At 50.5% G+C, this 22,729-nt stretch overlaps 1 long non-coding RNA gene across 1 annotated transcript in view; it reads left to right on the top strand.

The window, feature by feature from the left end:
* LOC311421905 overlaps window positions 1-22,729 on the top strand; it is a 237,077-nt gene that overhangs the window by 54,596 nt on the left and 159,752 nt on the right. The gene's annotated exons all lie outside the window — the stretch shown is intronic.

The following is a 22,729-nucleotide window of genomic DNA, read 5'->3' as shown; positions in this document are numbered from 1 at the left end:
ACAGCTTTTTTTGGAGCACAACAGCCTATGATCTCAAGGAGCCGCAGGGTACGAGCCAGGTTTCCAGCGGAGGCTCTGTCCCTGCGCCGTGCTCTGCAGGGAGGGGAGCGCCTGAAGGCCTGACCCTGTGTCCCTGTGGCACTGCTCAGTGCCTGGAGGGGACCCACAGGGACTTGGGAAGCAGAGCGAGGGGAAGGTGCTGCAGGGTGCTGCTGTCCTCCTGAGCTGCACGTCCTGCCTGGGACAGCTTTCTGCCAGGACTCTGCGTGGCGGCCGGCTGGCAGGTAGGCTGGCTGGGGGCTGAGGCAGCGCAGGACCAGGAGAGCCCAGCCCTGACAGGTCCAGGGACTGCTCCTGGGGGTCGTTAAAGCCTCGGAGTCATTAGGCTGCGTGTGCTTAAAGGGCTCATCTGCACAGGGCCTGCCTCAAGTTTTTCCACAGGCTGAGCACCAGCTCAGAGCCCAGCTTCTTTGGATCTTTTTGTGCTTCAAGGTGAGGAGCCCGAGCGCCCTGCAGACCTGGGCTCAGCCGAGATTGTCGTGAGGCTGCTGTTGTCTTCTCCTCTTCCCTCCAAATGCGAGGATTTGGGGGAGATGTGAAGACCCCCCAGGGTCACAGGCTTTGTATTTTAGAGGGGAACCCTGCTGGGCTCCACAAGCCAAGCAAGCACCTCGCTGCTCCTCAGTCAGACGAAGCCTTGGGGCCTGCACCCAGCAGGACACGCACCCCTCTGGCTGCCGAGCCATTTTGTAGTGCCCCTGGCCAGAGATTTGTCTTCGCCTGTTAATATTTTCCCTAATGGCTTGTTACCCTTCTTCCCTTCAGTGCCCTCCCAGCGGCAGCACAGCGCCGTCGCTTCCCATCCGTCCGACCCCCGGGCACGCCGGGTGAGCCGAAACCTCTGAAGAGGGGAAAGGAGGGGAAATGAAATATTCACTTTTTGTTTTCACTCGCTTGCGGTGAGAGGATATTGATGCGGTGTGGATGGAGCATTAAAATCAGAATTATGCCGGGGAATTAAAAAAAAAAAAAAAAAAAGCCAGGCATAAATTAGCAGCGTCTGCTTCCTCTGTGGTTTAGGAGTTAGCATTACGCCAGCGCCATATAACATGCCGGAGATGTGTTTGGGGAGCTGCCGGGCCATAAATCACGGGGAGCATTTAAAACGACAGGAAGAAAGGCCACCTGGAGATGGATGGGTGTCCAGAGCGGGGATGTCCGAGGGTGACCGTAAACAAGGCGGCAGACGAGGCGGGCAGAGCGGGAGGGGAGTGGGAGCCGGGGGCTGGGGTCAGAGCCCACTGCTCGCAGGGGAGGAGATGGAGGGGCTGCGAGAAGTACGGGCTGGGGGGTGACAGCCCTGCTTCCCACACCCCTGCATTTCTAAATTACTTTGGTGTTTTTCCCCCTGTGAATCAGCAAAATGCTGTAGTATTCATTCCCCGCTAAAAAGGTCAAGTTTTCGATTCAGCTTTCTCCTCCTGCTAAGAACTAAGTCAGAAAACCCCAGGCCTTGTGTGCTTCCTCCAGGATATCTTCATCACACCGAGGTGCCCGTACAAAATCCTTGCCTAACGTACACGTTGCCAAAAACGCTCAGTGCTGAAGTTCCTCGCCTCCTGTTTCCTCCTGTGGAAGCAGTGACAGCCTGTGATCCTAGCCAGGGCTGCATCACCCCGAGGAGGAGAGGTGCCTTTTCCTCACCCTGACCTGCCCCCATCCTCTGCCTGAAGACGCCGCAGGACGCCGCGGGCTCAGTTCGAGGAGCCCTGTTGACTTTACAGGGATTATTTTAGGGAACAATGGTGTGAAAGCACTGCCGGCTCTCCATCCCTTGGAAATTACAGGTCAAATGTGCCTGCAGTCAGGGGAGAGAGTTGTCGTGCGGCGGCTCCTGTCGGCGCTGCAGCTGCCGCAGAAGGTTAGCGATGTTTTTGGCACGGTCACCAGGCGCTCACACTTCCAGTAACAAGGAAACAAGAAGGGCATTCGCTCTTCAGAGGAGTGCTTCTGTGATGCTCTTCACAAAGAGGACCTGAAAAAGTGCGATTCGAGTCAGGCTGGGGATCGATAGCCAGCCCTGGGGTCAGGCTGGATGGGTGGAGAAGGCAGGAGAAGCAGCGAGGGGAAGGACTGGGAGGGCAGCAGGGGGTGGCTTTTTGGAGGACAAACACAGCTCCTCGGCAGGGCTGTGGGGGCTCGTTGGGGGTGAATGATGCAGGCTCGGGATGGGGACAGCCCCTGTTAGTACGGGCTGCAAGGAAGCGTGATCCTGGTGGCCTGGAGTCGCTCAAACCCCAGCCCTGGGCTTTGAGGGTCTGCCTCCTTTCCTGGTTTCAGCTAGGATAGAGTAAATTATCCTCCTGGTAGCTGGTAGGGTGCTGTGTTTTGGTTTAGGATGAGAAGAGTGTTGATAATTAACTCCATCCTAGCTGAAACCAGGGCACTCCCCCAGAAAGGCAGCCCCCTGCGGAAGAGGCAGGCTGCAAGCAGCTCCAAAACCAGGGCTGTCAGTGCAGGAAAAGCCACCTTAGCAAGGGATGTGTGAGCTCTCCAGAGGGCCCTGCCTCTCTGCAGAGACAAAGGCAGAAACTGCTTGCGAGGGTGATTAATTCATCAGCAAAACATTAATTATCCCAGTGACTCCATTCATTAACCTCTGAAGTGAGAGGAACTGGCCCCTCTGCATCTCCAGAGAAATTTAGCCCCTTCCTGCTTCCGTGCTGGAGTTTCAGGTGCAGAAAATGAGGTCGGGTCCAGGAACCCGTTAAAAATGGGGCAGTGTGGGGAGCCAGAGTCCTGCAAGTAGAAATCCTGCAGCCACCAGGGCACCATCGTGAGTGTCAGCAGCACATCACACTTCCCCTTGCTTGTTCCCTTAGAAAAACTGTGCTTGAGATGCCCCAGCTCTGCGCAACCCAGCAAATACCCTGCCTGTTGGCCAACAGAATCCATGGCTACATCCTGCTGGGACTGCAAATAATCTCTGTAAGAGTTGGTCTGAAGAAAGATAGGCTTAGGCGTGTATGTAAATATTTCTCTGGCACAGAACAGCACCACAAAAACAGTTCACGTGTGTGGCGTGATCCCGAAGCTGCCCCTCTGTTTGTAAAAGCCTGCATCTGTTAGATAAAAATAGAGATGGGGCTTGGAAGAGGATGGAAGCTGCTCTTCTTCAAAGAGGCGGTGGTTCTGTGCCTGCTCCTGAGGCTGGCTGGCTTTCAGCTCGCCCTGCTCCCTCCCTGGGCCTCGGTTTTCTTCCATGCAAGCTGCTCTGCCATCTATTAATTAGAAGTGCTGCATGAGAGCTGAAAAATAACATTATTTCTGGGATGCAGCGCACCTCTGCCCCAGGGAGACATAATGACTGCGTCTGAAGAGCCATGTGCTGCTGAAATTAAACTTGGTGAGCTGCTCGAGTCAACGCAAGCAGCTCACAGCCTGCAGCTCAGCAGCGCATTTTCAGCTGGGGTTAACGCTTCACACCTCAGTTTCCTCGTAGCTGTATGTACCTGTCTGTAGGTGTACGAGCCTTTCTCTTCACGTGTTGGGTGCCAGCATCCCCCCTAAGTCTGTGCTACCCCGTGTGCTGGACTGCTGTCGAGTTCCCGGAGCTATGACAGATCTCTGCTAAGTGCTGGATCCTGGGCTGGATCCGTCCTGGTTTCGAGATCCTTTCCAGAAGCCCTAGCGAAGCCATTCCAGGCTTCGATAATTTCATTTTTAAAAAGCTTTCAATTTCTCTTGACAGGCCTGGAGTGTTTAAAGATGGCAAAGTGAAGGAGATAAATAGATTATTGATCGGACAGGCTTGTAATTCCTTAGTGAATTGGATTTAGCTCCTTCACTGAGATCGGGTCTCTGCCATAAATCTCCCAAGGAATCAATAGGATGGAGAGCGCCTGGTGAGGAGCCCTGCTGCTTGTTTCCATGGCCACAGGTAGGGGCTGGGAGCAAGCCTCCCACCGCCGGGGAGGGCAGGAACCCGGAGCCACGTGTCTCCACCGAGCTGACCTTGGCAAATGGTCTCCCCGGTGGCACCGAAGTGCTGGTGGCAGCAGGGACTGCGGAGCGGGGCTGCAGAGGGATTGCTCACACCGCGTGCCATCGGTGCTGTGATGAGTTACCCCGTGCTGAAGAGGCTGCGGGCAGGCAGCAAGGACACCAAAAAGCCCCAAACTTCTGTGAACTCCTTCATCTAGCTCCCAGTGCCAGGGCATAAAACGAGCTGCAGCCTTCCCGGTGTGCCTCAAGGGACGTCTTGGAGCCTGCTGTCCTCAAAGGCCTTCGTGGTCTGTCGGCTTGAAATGATTGTAGGGCTGGGGCTGGAAGTTTGTAGGTGTCTGAGAGCACGTAGAAGTCCTGTGTGGTGTGTGTCTGATGGTGCACAGCTCGGTGTGCTGCTCCTCCTGCATTCTGCGCTTCCCCATCCTCCCCAAAACCTGTAAATTCAGAGCAGAGAGACAACAACGGCTTCCCCAACACTATTCATGAGCAAACCTGTCGTCACATTTAACAGATGAATGAAATTAATGCTCATTTATATAAATGCCATCAGAACATGCAAAATATCCACCTTCCAGACTGCATTTTGTCCCAGGCGGGTGTCCCCTCTCCCTCAAGTCCTCATTAGCCCCGCTGTCCTTGCACAGCTGAGCTCTTTGGGCTGCCTGTGGCTTTTCCCAGAAGTTCAGCCACTTTGCAGAGCCCCCCGGAGCCTCGGGCCTCAGCAGAGCGGGCTGGAGGTCTTCCAAAGCCGGGCTGAGTTGGGAGATCTCCAGTACTCCCTGTTTCCAACCGAGCTGGCAAGAGACAAAATAGCTTTTTTCACTCTATTTCATTCTCCTTCTGGTGCTGGCTGTACCCCAAAAGGCAGAGAGGCAGTGAAAGGGATAGGAGGAGGAAATCAGCCGGGTCTTTTTGCTCTTGAAGGAAGAACCCGTGGTCCTCGAGTTTGGACCTGGTATGGGGAGTGTGTAGGGGATGTCTGCCCACCTTGCTCATGTGTTGTAAGTAAGACGCATTTTATTTAGAGCCAGTAAAAAAATAAATGTTGGTTTCTTATCTGCTTATCTGCCATAGAAAACAAATATAGAATCCGTCTTTTTTTTTTTTTTTTTTTTTTTTTAAGTTTCAAGGAAAAAAATCCACAAATCTGTCATCGGGAGCATTTGGGGGGTTGAGTGGCGGGGTCCTACTGAGACGAAAGCGCGCTGCAGCTTAGGTTGGGCCTTGAATCGATTGGGATTTCAGAGGGAGAGCAGCCTGGGGAGAGATTTCTAGAATAGTTCTGTTTGCAAACTTCTTATCTAGTCAGAAAAACCACAAGTGATGAATCACAAGCTACCAACCCAACCTCATCTCGTCTGACCCTTCCCAGAAGCAAGCGATGCAGAAGGGCCCGAGCTACCTGCAGCTGCAGGTCCACCAGAAGCCAACGGGGGGAGCTTGAGGGGAGCCAGCTGGGCCCCTCTGCTTGCTCCCAGCAAGTGACTGAGGTGCTGGGAAGCAGGGATGAAGGACCCCCTGGGGGCTGTGTTGGTGGCACGATGTGGGCACTGAGTGGTGTAAATGGGACCCGCTCTGCCTGGCCCTTTTGGAAAGGGGTGACCAAAGGGGCCAGGTGGCACCGAACCGTGGGCTCTGTGCCCACCAGGGGCTCTGTGCAGCCTCCACAGCTCCAATGTTAGCTCCAGGACCTTGTGCTCAGACGTGGCTGTGATGCGTGTCCCTCCTGGCTGATGGAAGAGGTGGGAACGCGGAGCGTGCTGCCTTGCTTGGTGGGAGTGGAAGCGATGCGAGACCCTCTGCGCTCCCAGCAGTGCTTCGTGTGCTGAGCTGCTCTCCAGTGAGCCGGGTGGCTGCCAGCTTGGCTTCCTCTCCCCAGCATAATGGGATAAGCCTTCCCCAGTGCCCCATCCGAACCTGTGCTCCACCAGATCCCCCCTACTAGCCCCCCGATGCCGTTCCTCAATGCAGAAGCCAACACAAACGCATCCCCCCTAACGGGGCCGGCTTCCAGCCCGGCTCCCCCTCCGTCCCTCGCCTCGTTTACATATCTTCATTTGTCAAGCATCGGCTGAACATTTCGTAGGCTGCCTTCTCCCTTGCCCTCCAGAGCTATGAAAAGGTCACCTGTCTAACAGGGAGAGGCGCTGGAAATAAACTCGTGTGTTTTCTCCCTGCTCAGACATCAGATGTGACACGGGGAGATGAACCAGCTGCCAGGAACCCGCCTGGTGTGCGCGGTGCTGCGCCGCGCTCTGTCCGGGCTCTGTCTGTCTGCCACAGATCATCAGCTCCTCCTGTTTCAGGGCTGCTCCTCTTGGTGCTGCCTCGATGCCGTGGGTGTGTTATTTCTCCTCGGAAGCGCCGACGTGTGCCTGCGTATGGAAAATCTCAAAGACGATGCACGCAGATGTCCGGCTCCCAGCCTCGCCTTGGCCATCCGTTCCCGCAGGTGTGTAAGGGTGAGGGCTCACAAGGTCTGCTCCTTCCCTTGGAAGCTCGGGACGTGCTGAGCTGTGACAACTCCTGGAGAGAGACCCCCGTGACACGCAGTAGCAGCTCCCTGCGGGCAGCGAGGGAAGCGCGCCCAGCCCCAGCCGTTATCTCGGTGTGCGCTGTCGCAGCTCCAGGGACTCTGACCTTGCTTTGAAAGGTATTTAATGCCTACAAGGAAGATACAGTCAAAACAATTCCCTTTCACCAAAGTGAAGCACGGAAGAGAAAGGAGCGAGGGGAAGGAGTGGGAGCGGGCTGGCAGCGTTGCGGCCGCGCTGAAGAGCTCAGTCCTGCAGTGAGGTCCCTGGGGAGCCCTGCTCTGGATGCTGGACTCGAACCTCTTCTGAGGGTGGCGAGGCTGGAGAAGGACCTGGAAATGCAGTTCAGGGGGGCTGTGATGGCTCTGGTGTCCCCTTTCCCTCCTTCACAAGGACATCCCGTTTACTGTTTCTGTAGCTTGGATTTGGCGTTGGAGCAAAGCCTTTGCAGCAGCTACAGCAGCGCCCCTGCCAGCACAGCCCACCAAAGGTGGCTTAGAGCAGAAACAGAACAAGGGAAAAATGGGAGAGAGGAAGCCCCAGGCTTGAGGCACAGCGAGCAGCTGTCCAAAGGCATCTGAAGCTTCCTCACAGTGGTCTCCCTAAGCCTTACCCATCCCTGTCTTTGCAATGGAGCCCTGGTGTCCTGGGCTTGATTCGTCTTCTGTGCCAGGAACAGGGCTGCACGTGAACGGCTTCTGCCACCTGAGCCCCCTTCTCTTTGTCTTGTCTCGATGAGCAACACAGCGAAATCTCATCCACGGCCGTGGTTCTCGGATGGTGCCACAGTGCCTGGTCACGATGCAGCCACGTGCTTTAAATACCGTGCCCTGAGGCAAGTGGCACCTGCCAAGAAGTGGGTTTAATTCTTCGTTAGTGCAGGCTTTAGGAGCTCAACCTACCCCTAGGGTGTAGCTTTGCCAGCGAGGGATTCAGGATCATGTGCACGTGCACGTAACCTCCCGTGCTGCTGCTGGTGGCAGTTGTGGCTACTCAGAAATGCAGAGCGCAGATGTCCCCAGGGCAGACTTCACCCAAGAGGAAAATTTCAGTTTTTTTTTAACATCTGTTTTTATCCCCAAATTGATTTGAAATGTATGAACTTACACCAAATGTGAAACTCTGCAAAATGTCTGCTTCCTCTAATCAGAAGGACGGATCTCAAGCCCTTCGGTAAGGTGGAACAACTGCAGTAGGGATGTGCAGAACTTGCCCTTGAAAAACGGAGGTAAAATATTCCATTCTTTGGATTTTTTATTTAAGAAAAAGCAATAAATGCAATGTTTTCTGCAAGAGGAGCATTTGAAGATACATATTTTGCAGTGGACAGTGAATCTGATTGGAACTGGAGAACTCGAAGGGGAAACTGAGGCATGGCTGAAGCCACACGGTCAGGGGCACAGGAGAGTCCCCGCAGAGCCCCGGCCAAAATCCTGAGGACGTAACTCCTGGAGCTGCTCTCTGATGACTGCAGCACGCCACGCAGAAGCTTTTGTCTCCGATGCCTTACACAAGACCTTTATCCAAGCGGGACTTGCTTTCCAGGCTGCGAGAAGAATTTCTGATTTTCAACCGCTCCGCAGTGACCTGGGTCCTGTCGGCTTTTCCTGGAGCTCTCTGATCGCCTGGCCCACCCCGAGGAGCCTGCACGAAGCACCCTGCGGCGACACCTTCGGGCACTGACTCGAGGGGGAGCTGTTTGCCTGTACACGGGGAGAGCACCCGTCCTGTAAACGGGGAGAGCTCTCATCCTTTTCGGGCTCTGGGGAATCGTAGCACCTTGGTTAGGCTCAGCCCTGTGCACAGGTTACACGCAGGTGTCTGCCCCATCTGTGTGGTTCCTGGGCTTGCCCTGCTGGTCACAGAGGTTTGCAGAGCCACCTGAAGGTGGAAGCAGTTTGGCAGTGAGCCCCGCACTGCTTGCCCAAAGATAATTCAGATTAAGGAGTGAGGGGAGAATTGGGGCTACCTGGAGACCCCACGATGGCTGCGTGAGCTCCTCAAACAGCGATGCAGAGCTGGGCAGGAGGACATCGGCCTTCCCAGAGCCACTTTCCATCCGTTAACAGAGGCCCTGGGGACAGCTGGAAGGTGTGAGCCCTCCTCCCTCCATCCCAGCACAGCGATGACCCATCTGGCCACCATCCAGAGCCGAGGTGTGGGGATTCCCACCCTCGCTCAGCCCCGGAGCCGTTTCATCTGCCCGAAATAGAGCAGGGCTGAGAGGGAAATGGGAACGGGAACAAAGCTCCTCCCACGCTGCGGGGCCAGCGGGGTCGATGAAGAAGAAGCTGAGGGTGAAATCAATTAATTCATTCATTACGGAGCTGCTGCGGCTGCAGAGATATTGCAGTTGTGCTTGCTGGGAGGTCCTCACGAGAGAGACGTCTCATTTCCATCACGGTCCCAAAGGGTAGGTCACAGTCAGACAATTTCATTCCTGCCCAGGGCAGGGTAGGACAGAGATCCCGGGGATAACGTACCCTCCTGAGCCTGGACTGGCAGTAGGTTGGGTGAAATCAGAGCCCGCTTCCACCAAGAGAGATGAGGGGCAGAAAAACCCAAAGAGCTGGGCAGGGGCAGGTGAGTGCTATTTTCAAGGCTTGCAGAAGGAGCAACTGAGGCTGGAAGTGGGCTTCCCGTGGGCAGAAACGTTTGTCATCGTGCAGCTCTCTCTGGGAAGGGTCTCTGGGATGGCTCGGTACCCGCAGTGCAGCCTTTCAAGCCCCTTCGTTAGGACTCCAGCAGAATCCCTGTACCCTCTGCCCAGCCTCATCCCGGGGGGCTGCCCGGCACGGAGCTGCTCTCGTGTCCGTGCCCACCCTGTGGGCTCCCCCACCCATTCTCTGCCTGCTCTTGTGAATGAAGTTCAATGAATTTACATAGAAATCTGGGGCATTTAAAAGGACTGAGGCAGTCTGCTCACTGAACAGGTCTTGTTGCAGGATGCAGGACCCTTTTCTTGTACCTTTGTGCCTCAAACTGGAGAGCGGGGTGCTGCTTGCGTAATCGCGGTGGTGATTTCAAACCTTTTGCTCCTTACAGGGAGATTTTCAAGAGTCCTACAATCAGGAGCTCCAAATCTTCTGAAGATACACAGCCATTTATTGCAGGACTCGGCTGGGTAATGTTTCAGGGAAAAAATGTCATCCTGTCTGAACACACCACGTTAGCAAGAGAGGAAATGTGCCTATCGACAGATGAATGGACAGAGAGAGCCTGCAATTCTTGAGAACTAACCGGGACTTTTCAATCATTTCTATCTACCTGACAGCAAAGTTCACCTGTGAAGCAAGGGCAGAGTCCAAACAGCTACAGCATAATCTGAAAAACACTGAATTGAACGGGGCTGTGGATAAAAGCACCGAAGTGCTGATGAATCTGGTTCATCCCTTTTCTACATCGATGACACGGATTGCACCAACAGTCCCGGGCTGGGCTGAGACCCCAGGAGGAGCATCATGTCCCAGGAGGAACAGACTGACATTCCTGGGAGTTTCAGGGACAGCAAAGGGGCAAAGTAGTGAGTGCATTTCCCTTCTTGTCTCTGCGAGCAGAGATTTTCATAACATGGAACAGACTTTCTCAATTCTGAGGGAAGAACAATGCACGGAAACATCATTGTTTATAGATCTGTGTGAAAAATACGAGATGCCAGCATGATGTGAAACTTCATTAGGAGCTTGTTTAGGAAGGAGTAGTCAGAGCTACAAAGATCTCAGTCCACTGGGGGTGGATGTCTGTAGATGTCGGTGGCCGACTATTCTTAAGAGCATCGTGGCCCCATTTCATATGGGCATGTGCTGGGGGTGGTGCATGAGCTGTGCCTGGAAAATTCCTTGGGCTTCTGAATTGTGAGAAGAGGAAAGGGGATAAAGACTTAGCAGAGCCTGTCAAAAACTGAAAGTTTTGTGTTCCCATGTCCCATATTCAATGCTTTTTTTTTCTTCATTTTTTTTTTTTAAGCTCTGATACTTATATAGATATAGAGATTTTTTTTTCTTCCATCCCCATTTTCAGTACCCAGCCAGGAACCACAAGTGCCAGAAATACCTCTGAGGGATGTCTGCACAACCAATGGGCCAGTTCCACAGCCCTTAATGGCTTCTGGTGGGACTTGTGTGCCCGTCTCTGTCTGCTGTGCTCCAAACCAGACACAGCGAATGACAGTGACAGAAAGCTGAGATTTAGTGCCCAAAACAAACCCTTTGTTGCAGAGGAGATCGAAGGAGGGGATTTTTTACTGTTTTAAAATCTTCTTCAGTTTCCAGATCTTTTATCCTTAATATAGCTACTTCTATTCTTAATATAACTACTTGTCAGTGACAGAAGAAAGGACATCAGAAGTGTGGCACACAGCTGACTTAGGACCGAACTGAATAACTCTTCAATGACGTGTGTCTTTACATAAAGATCCCACATGGCCGCTTGTGCAGTCCACCAAATCAACAGTGTTCAGCAAGACAACTACAAGTGAGGGAAAAAAATAAATAAAGGAAGAAAAAAACATCATTTGAAGTTCTCTCTGGCTCAGTTGCCTCAGCTATTCAGACATGGGGGTTCCCACAGGCAAAAGCAGAGCCCCAGTTTGCCCCTTCGGACATCTGCCTGCTCATGAAAATGCTCCTGAGCATGGTGTGCTGCCCCAACCCAGCTCGTCAGTGGTCCTGAGCGTGGTCAGCCTCTGATTTTCCAGAAATACACAGAAGAAAGCAACAACAACAACCAGTTAACAAGTGGACCCGAGGAGCAGAGGGGCTGCTCCTCTGCTGCCCCAGCCCCAGCGCCCTGCTGCCGGCTCTGCACCAGGGACAAGTGGGGGCTGCCTCTGAAAGCCTCCAGCCCACGCAGATTTAAGCAAAGTTTTGGATGGCTGGGGGGGGATCAGCGTTAACGGAGCGATTCCACGGGGCAGCACAGTCAGATCCCCCCTCCCTCCTTGTAGTTTTTCTTTTCTGCAAGAAAAACAAAATCCCCAAAGCCTGCCCGCTCCTTTCAGAGGGGGGTTCTTGCTCTGCCTAAGTGAGCTCTGGTGTTGCTGGACTCAGGAGGAAAAAAAAATGAATTAACCCAGAAAGGCCTTCGGCTGCCAGCGTGCTGATGTGTTTCTTAAGGGAGGGAGGCACAAAAGGACTTACTTCCTTTGTTCCTGCTGCAAGGTTTAATCCCTCTTTCCTGGTGGGATTCTGCTGTGCCCTGAAACCCAGCCCGAGGTGTGTGCCATCCCCGTGGCTGTGCCGCGCTGTCCCTGCTTTGCGTGGCTGTGTTTTGAGCTACAGGAACGTGCCACCTTCCCTGTGCTCTTTGCTCCCACTTTTAGCTGCGCTGATCCTTTATCTGCTCCTCTCTTCACTCCTTTGTATCATTTCATGGATGTGATTGCAGAGGTCAAACCAGGGGGCAGGAAGCCTGTCAGCACCAAGGTGGGGCTGCAGCGAAACGAGTGGGTCACGGGAGGAAATCTAGGCAAGCTAAGGACGGCAGGAGGAAAAAAAGGCAAACTGTTCCTAAGCATTTAAGACAGTTTCCCGTAGCCATTTAGGTGTAGGAGCAATGGCAAGGCAGGACATTGGCAATGCAGCAGCTTGCCACGGGTGATGCTTGCAGCACGTCCCATGGAAATGCTGCTTTTCTGCCGGGCTCTGGCTTGTCCCGCTGAATGGCTGCTGCGGGTCGGGTGTTGCCGGAGCAGTGCAGGATGAAGCGAAGCAGAGCGTGCACCCCCTGCACCGTGGAGATGGCTCTCATGTTCTATGCATTATGAAAAAAAAAAAAATCACCTGTGACAAAAATAGCACGAGGTGATGTCACTTACAATTATCATAATGCATCTGGAACGAAAAACCATCGGGGATACCAGGTGATCTTCAATCTGACACTTTTTTTTTCTTGAATCCCAGATTTAGTAATTGGAAGCGGCTTCTTCCAGAGTAAGGAGGACGGGGTCGAGGTTTGCATATTCAGGAGGGGGACATGGGGATGGGTGCACACGTAGGTGCCCATTCCTTGTCCCCCATCCCGTGCAGGTTTCTGCACAGGTTCGTGCAGTGTCGGGGCTGCTGCTCGCCCTCCTCAAGCTGGGAAGTGGAAGCAGCCACCGAAAAGATGCAGCCTCGGCGCCTCCCCCCTTGATGCTACCCAAACTGAAGGGAAGGACTGGCAGAACTGAGGACAGGAGAGCCAGGCAATTTGCAGCCATCCTGGTGCTGCTAACATTGCCGTTTCCGTGGGATGGTAGCACTTCGGTGCTAAGAAATGACCCGTGCTGGGAGCTGTGCGGCATCTTTCCGTGCAGCCTGGCTGGGGCCATTCCAATTGAGGATAATAAACGAGAGAGGGAACAATATAAGCGGTGCTATAAATAATAATGCTGCAATTCCACTGATGGCTTATGGTGGCATTATAAATGATCGGAGCAAAGTCAGGAGGTCTCTTCACACCACCAGAGCCTCATGCTGGAATTATAGATCTAATTTAAGTGCATTTTGGGGGTAAATTATTTATTAAAGTGTAAAGCTTATGGAGATAAATGTTCAAGTAGTCAGGCTCCTGGACTAGGTGAGCGTTCCTGGTCCTAATAATTACAGGTGGAATTTGCCCCTGGGCAAAAGGGCTAGATCAAGTTTTTAGCAACATTTTAGATATCCAGGAGCCCTGGAGGACACTTCTTGGCACGGGGGTGCAATCTCTAGCCCTGCAATGAAATGGCTTCCTCGTACAGGCGATCAATTCTGAGCACCAATTGCTCATACGTCCCTTTTATTCATTAGGCTGGAGTTAGGAGACCCGAGCCGGGAGAAACATTCCTCAGGCTGGTGAAAAACCGTAGATATATTGGGGGTGTTATCTTACAAATGTTTTAAGTCTTCCTGCATTATAGCCCCAAAATGGAGTCCTGGGGCTGATGTTTTCATCTCTTGCTGTGTATTTCATTTTAGTTTTAGTCAGAAGTTACCACTTTTACCAAACTAGGCAAGCAGCCATGGGACCATGGTGAAATTCTCTCTGCCTCTGCCTTCTTTGGTGACCTCAGGCAAGTCACTTCAATCTATATCTCAAAAAAATAGAGAGAGACACAGGATATATCAGGATATTTCAGGCTCTATCTGCCCGGCAAGCTGTAGATGGCCACCCAGACCTCTCTACACCTGGCTGGCTAGTTTGGGAGCCTGTACGTGGCCGGAGCACAGAGCCCAAAGGACCGAGCTGAGGCTTTACCAGCTGCAACCTGAAGCCTGCCTCTAGGATGGGAAGTGGAGAAAGACGGAGCTCATCTCCTCTCTGAGTCTTCTACAACATAAAAATTGTCCATGGAGCAGGAGTCTCGAGACTGCCGTGCTCCACTGGGCTGCAGTAAGGATAAATACATTAAGATGAGGTATTAAGATACAGTGGTAATTAGGAGCCATAGAAGTAACTTAGATATAGAATGAAGCTACTAATAATGCATGAATGCAAAGCCTTAAGAGGTTTGCTTCATATAAAGCACCCAGCCATTCGGTGGCTTAGCTCAATTCTCCGAAGCTGCAAATTCAGGCTGAAAATCTTATGAGGATATGCTCTTTCAGGGAGATTTTTTTTTTCCCTTGTCATACTTAAAATATTGCTGAGGCCAACTTTTTGTCTATAGGCAGTGTTTTTTCCATAGCTTCCAGCCAGACTAGAAAATGTTGAAAGGCAGGGGAAATGTATTTAGGGAAAAAAAAAAAAAAAGTAAAACCTGAACTTAGAGGGGGAAAGATGCTGATTAAGGGAGGGTGGCTAATGGTCAGAGCAGGGAGATGAAGATGGAATCAGTATTCCTGCCACTAATTCACTGTGTAACCTTGTGTCTGTCACTGAGCTTTTTTTTTGTACTCTGTTTTCCTCGTCAGTAAAATGAGTATTATAATAGTTACCTTCCTGATAAGGGTTTCAGTTAATCAATTTCTAAAGCCCTTAAGTACAGAGAGACACGAGATATCTTATCAACAAAGTCCAGCATTTATCTGTGCCTGGATATTCTCTGAACTGCGCCGTCTGTAACTGAATAGGAGCTGATCTATATAAACCACAGCAATTCCTATCGACTTTGATGAATAAACACTATTTCTTGCAAATAATACCCATGTGTTTTTTGTCACAGGCAGAATTTGCTTCTTAAAAATGTGTTTGAAAAGCAAATTTAAAAGGTTTCAGGTGGGTTGGTAGAATTAAACTCCCCTGATGACTGAATTGCTTGCACAGTTTGCCTGTGCTGCTCTTTGTAGCAACTCGAGTCAGTCTTTCTGCCGCTGGTGGTAGCAGCAGACAGCAAAAGCACTACATTTATTTTTGCTCAAAATTCTGAATTTTAGCCAAGGAAAAAAAGAGGAGAAGGAAATAATGAACTTTTGACAGGCATTTCTCAAACAATAGAATAATAAATCATGGTCTGGGAATGAAGATCCTTTCTTACAAGAGACGAGTAAGGAGCTTAGCTTTTTTAGCCAAGCAAAACTGAAGACTGAAAAAGAGGAGGGGATTGTTGCACATAAGCAGATTGGGGCATAACAGCGGGGAAGGAAAGGAGCTATTAAATCTAAAGGACAATGCTGAAACAAGAACAAATGGGTATAAACAGACCATTAATAAATGCAGGCTGGTAATTAGAAGAGTGTGTCTAAATATCCTAAGAGCTGGATTACAAATAGCCTTTCCCGGGGAGCAGGCAGGTGAAGGAGCCCACCCAGATGGAAGGGAGAGCCCCACATGGCAGCCGGGTGCCTTGGGGAGAGGCATGGACCCAAATCCAGCTCCCTACCTTTTTTTCCTTGGGCAAGTCAACTGACTTCAGCATTTCATCCTGTGCACTCCATCTCCAGGAGAAGGGAGAGGATAATCTCCTTTCTCCAAAGTGCCTTTCTACATTTATCATGGCTGGATTTTAAATTGAGGAGGTAGCTATCGCATCACCATTACATCACATACATCTTTCTTCCATTCCACCCTTTGCTCCACAGCCAAGTGCTTTTATTCTCTTCCATCACTTCTCTGCAGTTACTGCCCCATCCTTATTCCTTCTCCCTGCCTTGTGCCCCCAAACCCTTTCAGACCTGCCGTTTGTTAAGTAACGCAGTTGCAGCTGGTGCTTACAAGCTACAGAGCAGGTGGAGCAGCTTGTGTTTAAAATGTGCTTCTTCCCTTTCTTACCCTGTTTGGGTTGCAGTGGTTTTCACTGCAACAGCTCTCAGCCTGCTGGAGTCCCAACAGCTCGACACTTGAATAATTTAAGTGATTTGCATTCCCCAAAGTGCATCCGAGCAGATTTATGATGAGTGTTTGTGACCTGTTCTTCTAAAGCACTTCTCTGACGTCTGTTCTTCATTAGGGTTCGCCACCTAAGTTGGTTCAGCGTGGTGATAGGAAGCTAAGTGCTATTTCTTGAAGCCCATCTGGGGAGCCAAGCTACCTATGGTGGGCTGGTGTCAGGGTCTTGATGTTCATTTAGGCAGACTGAATGTGTAGGGACAACTGAAGAAAAATCACCACCATCAACAACAACAAAAACAACACTAAACAAACCAAAACACTTGAGAAAACAAATTCTAATTCTTCCTCCAGGGTTCCTTGTCCCTCTAAGAAGTCTGCTGTGCTTCTCCGTGAACTGTTGCCCACTGGTATGTTAACACCTTGCATTTATTTAGCTCTTTTTCCTCTGCCTGCTCTGTTTTAGCTCATCCTTTTGGACACACAGACCATCCTCTTCCTCCTTGGACCCCTCTGGTCTCCCAGAAGAGGGTGTCCCCATCTCCTTTTGGCAGAGTTTCTCCTGCTCAGTGCCAGGTTGGTTTATTTCACGTGGCTGTCCTCTGCTCTCCTTCGCACCCAAGCTGAGTCCTCCTGCGGGTGCCTGACCAACCTCACCTGGCCTTGAGCATGCAAGGTTTGCTCTGTTGCTGGAGAATCCTAAATCTTGTGTTTATGACTTACTTTAAGAAAGCATCAGGCACCGCACCTAGACATATGCCTCGGAGACTGTATCATCTAAGTAGACAAGAAAAACATTTTTATAGCTGCTGGGAACTGCAGCACTTAAAGTCAAAGTGACTTTATCCGAGGCTATGTGAGCAGTTCGTGGAGGAGATGTGTACTGCAGGCTCTCTGCCCTGTGCATTAGTCCTAACGCCGTCCTTCTTTCTGAATTTGTGCAGCTACAGAGCACTTGTTCTGTGCTGCCCCAGTTCGCTGTGTCTGTCTTGGTACCGTGCAGTGCAAAAGTCCCTTCTGTGCTTTGTCCTGCCCTACTCTTCAGCATTTAGCTGCCTGCCTTGAAAATTCCCTGCCTGAGTGCGTTGCTGGGCACACATCCCTCTGCTCTGCTCTGCCCATCGCTCCGAAACTCCTCTCCTGTTTGGGGACTCCGCCGGATCTGTCCTGTTGTATTTGGAGGCACACCGCTCCCGTTAAGCAGCAAATCAATCCTCTGCTCCCCGTCCCGATGTGTCAGGTGGGAATCTCTCCACAGCCCACGGCAAGGGCTGCAGCTTCACCCCTGACCTGTGAATTGTGTCCTGCTGTGGGGACCGAGCGCTGGTCCCTCAGCCGCTACAAGAAGATGACTCCAGCCTCATTTTTCACCGGCAGTGACTGGAATGACCAATCTGCTGCCAGCTGAGGAGCGAAAGGTCAGGCCAGGTCCACTCTGTGGCTACTTGTTTTTCTCCACAGTGACCAATTTCAGACGGTAATAGAAGCATCAATAATGTCTCTGTCTTCCCTGACTGTTCTGTTTCTTTTTTTTTTTTCCCCTATTGATTGAAATATTGCAGCTCCGTTCGTTAGCTCGGCCCTGTGAGGCTGGCTGAGGCGCTCGCTGGCAGCACGTGTCCCCCCCACGAGCCAGCGGTGAGGAGCGGTGCTAATTTGGGATCGTGGAGGTGCTGACCACCGATTGCAGCTTGTAATCTCCTTGGCTCCTGCTCTCTTGTGGCTGAGGTCTGAGTTTTCAGGGCTCTGGGGGTTGATTTACCTGGCAGCCAACCTTCTGCATGCCTGCGTGCCCACTTTGAAGCAGCAGATGGAGGCGGCTCCCCGAGGACGGCTCGCTGTCCATCCAGTCCCCGTCCAGGCTCTCAGCCCCAGCTCCTGCTGCCACAGCTGCAGATGAAGCTGAGAGAATAGGAGCTTAAGGACAGGGGCTGTGTGGCACACGTGTCCTCGGGGCTGCCCTGACTGTCCCTGCAACACACGGGGTGCTTTGGGGCCCGCAGTGGGAGCGCAGACTGCTCATTCTCCTTCCTACCCACCCTGGTGGGAAATACAGTCCTGCTCCACCAGCAGGGAGCTCCTGCTGGAGGCAGACCCACAGGCATCCATTTCTTTCCATCAGCTTTTTGCTAATGCTGTTTCAACCTCGTATAGCTGTTTAGCCCTTGGGAAAGAAACAAAACCCCACCCGTCAGAGGGATTTGCCTCAGCTCACACTTCTTCCCTGTGGCTGGGCCAGGCCTAGCAGCACATCCCCAGCTGTGAATCCTATCTGTGGGGCTTCGGGGCTCGCTTTTCTTGGGGTAAATGACAGTGTGTAGCTGCACGTCTGGTTTAGCTGCCTCTATAGTCAGGGGCTCATGTATCCTGAGCTCTCGCCCCTGAGCCATCACTGCTGCTGGCACAGGGACCAAGTACAAGGACATCGAGGCCCTGGAGTGTGTCCAAAGCAGGGCTACGAAGCTGGTGAGGGGCCTGGAGCACAAGTCCTGTGAGGAGTGGCTGAGGGAACTGGGGGTGTTCAGTCTGGAGAAAAGGAGGCTCAGGGCAGACCTCATTGCTCTCTGCAGTTACTTGAAAGGAAGGTGTGGGGAGCTGGGGTCAGCCTCTTCTCACAGGTAACTGTGATAGGACTAGAGGGAATGGCCTCAAGTTGTGCCAGGGGAGGTTCAGGTTGGAAATGAGGAGACATTTTTGCTCAGAAAGAGCTGTCAGGCACTGGGACGGGTTGCCCAGGGAGGTGGGGGAGTCACCGTCCCTGGGGGTGTTCAGGGAGAGGTTGGACGTGGTGCTTGGGGACAGGGTTTAGTGGTGACATGGGTGGTAGGGGAATGGTTGGACCAGATGATCTTGGAGGGCTTTTCTAACTGTAATGACTCTGTGACTCTGTGACATGGAAGACAACGTGCTCCGTTGCCTCAGGTTTCCTCAGACACACACAGCGGTAAGCAGGAGGCAGCCCCCGATTCCTCTCAGTTTTCCCGAACTGCTGACTAACTCCCAGCTCTGCAGCACCTCAGCCCCCAGCACGCTGCACCACACTGTACGGCAGCCCCCGCAGGCAGCCCTGCCTCGTCAGAGGCTTCTGGGGTGTTTAATTGGCTTCTTGGACGCATTTGGAGTGGGTGTAAGACGTGGTGCTGGCTGTGCTGCTCCGCAGCCCATATATACAGCCCGTCAGAGTCCTCCTTCCCAGAATACAGCTAGTGCTCCCTGCAACTGCTGATTCCTTTTGACAGCTAAAAACTTGATGAAATTTGGTTGTTTTAAACAAATCTGTTGCTGTGAGCACATGCTGCTGACTAAAAGGGCTCTGTAGTTCGGAGTTACTTCAGTTAATTGATATTCAAGAGAGATTATTCAGTGGTAATGCATTCATAAGCAATGTCACTGTTTGTTTGAAAAATTAAAACATTAATTTAAATTACAGTGTAAACAAGGGGAAGATATGTTGTATGGGTAAGGGATTGAGGAGGCTGTGGAGTATCTTCTGTCTGGAGTAATGTCAGACCTCTATCCATATGGGACTTGCATACTCTAAGTTGAGGAGGATTGAGAACATCTGGGGCCATGTTTCCTAGCTCTTTGCAGTGTCTCGTCTCTTCATTTTAGGAGGAGATGGTGGTTCAGTGATCACCTGAGTCTTCAGAAACCTGTCAGTTCATCTCTCCTCCAGATGTCTGTTAGGGCTGCGGACAGCCGTCACTGCAGCATCTCACCGAGGTGGTGGCGTTCCTATCCTAAGAACTGTTTGCTGGGATTTAAATCTATCCATTTTGGCTGGCCAAAAAAAAATGCAATGGCCCATTTTCACAATACTGCCTATATCACTTCTAGTAGAAGACATTTCATGGGTAGAGATTGGCATTTTCTGAGATGTTTTCCTGTACTAAAAATCCCTCCGTTAGAGACAAACAAAATGACTTGTAAGCCTGGGTCACTACAGTGGGCTATAGTGCAGCTAGAGCGATAACCTAAAACTTGGGTGACGTGGGTTCAAGTTCCTGTACTGCTACAGACGTCTGTAATGTTGAATGTTGCTTGTTCCCTCTATGGCAGTTCTCTCCTGTAGCATGGGGCTGTCAACACTTCCTTGCTTCACGAGATTTTCAGAGTATAAATACACCAAATATGTGGAGCACTCAAATACAGCGGCAGCGAGGGTCATCTAAATACTGTACTTAGGTAAGTAGGTATTATTATTTTCCATCTCCTTTATCCGTGCATGACAAAAATGTTTTCAGGAGCCATTATATACATCACATTAGCCAGAAGCAGCAGGAAAGTAATGCCCTGTCCTCAGCTAGTTTTTGAGGTGTATTTGGGGTGGGGGTGGGTGTTTTATCACCGAGCCTTTCTTTGCATATTGGTAAGTAGGGTATCTTTTGCATGACTTTGTTCGTCACACTGCTCCCGATAATATTAGCAAGTGTATAAAGTTATTTACGGTGAGGGAAAATCAAATTTCCTCTCAGATATTATTGGCAATAGAAAAGTCAGAATGATTTTAATCCTGTCCAGTACAGAGAATTCCCAGTAGCTTCAACGTGTTAGTCTTTTGTTTTTCAGAAGTTTATCTTTGGTTCCCAGTGGGTCACAGTAAACTTGATTTGGCAGAATGTGATCCCTGACATTTCTTCTAACACAGTCTCTATATCAGAAGGGAATGGCGTGGGTTTTTTTCTGCCTTACAAAGGTGAGACAATGAGATTGTTCCTTAAAATGAACATGAAAACCTGAGGTGTCTACATCAGCTTTCAGTGCATAGGAAAAAATCATCTCTCTCTTTTTTTTTTTTTTTTTTTTTTTTTCCCTCTTCTAGAAAGGATCTAAGAAGTAGGACTGCTGGGCTCTGTCTTTATACCTAGCAGTGAATGACCAATACTAAGTTGCATCATTTCATGCCTCAGTTTCCCATTATTCAAACAAAAAAAAATCTGAAATTTTAGGGCAAGATGTTCTTTATCTAAGAAAAGCTATATTCTGTTATGGTTTATTTAACCATTAAAATAATTTTAAAAGCAAATGATTTAAAGCTGATAGGAATACTTTCCTTCCACAGCATATAATTAGCATGTGGCACTCAATGCCACAGATATTATTGAAGCCAAGAGCTTTGGAGGATTCACAAAAGGATTAGACATTCATATGAATAATGAGAAATTCTATTAGAGAAAATAAAAAATGTATGAGGGATGGAGAAATTCATGCTTCAGGGTATAAAGCAACCACTAATTGATGAGGGCTAGGAAAGAATCGTCCCCCTGTGGGCAGGACGTCCTGCGATGCTTCGCTGCGGGCTCCTTGAGCCGTACAGCGAGCCTGGGCTGCTGGTGGGGGAATCGCCTGCCTTCTCCCATTAAGGAAGCTCCCAGCTGCACGTGGAAACTGGAGCGACCATCGAAGGGCCAAGCCAAGTGGGATAAGCCCCCTGGAGTAGCCTGGCTGACCGCGGTGGTCTGGTGGCTTCACAGCACAGTGGGCGACTCTCCGGCTGCATGGGGAGCAGGATGCCCTGGGCTCCATGACTGTGTGTGCTGAAACCCATCAAATCTCCCCTCTGTGCATTCCCAGGGAAAACCAAACAGAACAAAAGCCCCGAGACGGATTACACCTGACTGCTCGGTCGATTTGAAGTCACCCCTGTCCAGTTTCCACCGGTCTGTTTATCCAGAGCCTTCCGCAGCCAGGTTTGCATAAGACACCCAGCCATTTAGCAAACACATCAGGTAGCCAACCATGTTTGCAGATATCGAACAAGCAATTATAGTTCATTCAGTCAAAGGCTTTCATTTGATCCAGCCTCCGTTACGAGGGAAGGCATTGCCACATCTCCCTGCAAGTTCAAAAGTGTCCACAATGCGGGTTAGATTATTGCTGTATTTCTGCAGCCTTTGATAGAATAAGATTGATTACAAGAAATAAGAAAAAAGAGTGACCTTCCCCGGACTTTTCCAATGGTATTTCAGTTAGTATTTTATAATCACCGTTTAACAGAGAAATTGCTCTCTGGTTATTAATATAAAAATTATCACCTTCTTTGACTAATAAAATCAATAAAGGCTCCTATCCTTTGAAAAGGCCAAGAATCTTCTCTCTGTTCATAATTAAACATTTCTATCTAATCTGGAGCAATAATAACTTTCAAAGTTTCATAAAATTACTAATAATAATATCTTACAGAACACCTTTCTGCTCAGCTGGCTTCACGAACTGTGGCCCAGATTTGGAAAACAGCTTTCTGCGTGGCTGGCCCTGGATGGACGTGCCCCTTTTTCTGGTGGTTTTTGTGGTGTCTCTTCATCAGTGATAAGCAAATGCATGTAGGATGCCTATATGTTGCACTAGAAACACAAATTGTGCTTGTTTCTGGGGTTGCCACATAGCAGCCAGGTGTACTTAATTGTGGGTGCCTGCAGTCAGGCATTTGCTTTTACCTGGGGTCATGTAATGAAAAGATCGGGATGTTGTGGGTGCTGAGTGTTTATAGCTAAATTTTAATAAACAACGGGTTTTTCTAACTTATATTTCTTCTATTTGTGTTGGAACATAGTGAACAAAGATACTTCTTGGTATCCATTCGCTACAGCAGGGCTAGCTGGAGATATTTATTCAGTCGGTTCATGTAGGTGGAGACGATGTAAGCGCCAAATATCCCTTGTCCAGCTTCGCTCCAGCCAGGGAGTCAGTGTTAACTTACATCCTGGTAGAAGTGGGATCAAAATTTGTCATCTTGCATGGAGAGATACTGCTTCTGCCTCTCTAATTTCTCCTGTCCTTTCCGGGAGTTACATTTATCAGGATTACTCGCTTCTCAGGCAAGTTATCTCTGTCAAGCTTGAATGGCTATTCTCACGGGGTACCGAGAGACATGCGAGCTAATTAACTATCATCCTGCGTTTGATGATGATGAGCATCCATTGAGAACCTTCCATCCCAGTGGATCTCATGGAGCTTCA

The sequence above is a fragment of the Aythya ferina genome, assembly GCF_964211825.1.
Source record: "Aythya ferina genome assembly, chromosome: 20".
NCBI lineage: Eukaryota > Metazoa > Chordata > Aves > Anseriformes > Anatidae > Aythya > Aythya ferina.
Note: the sequence above shows the minus strand (reverse complement) of the source record. Positions and strands in the feature narration are given on the sequence as shown.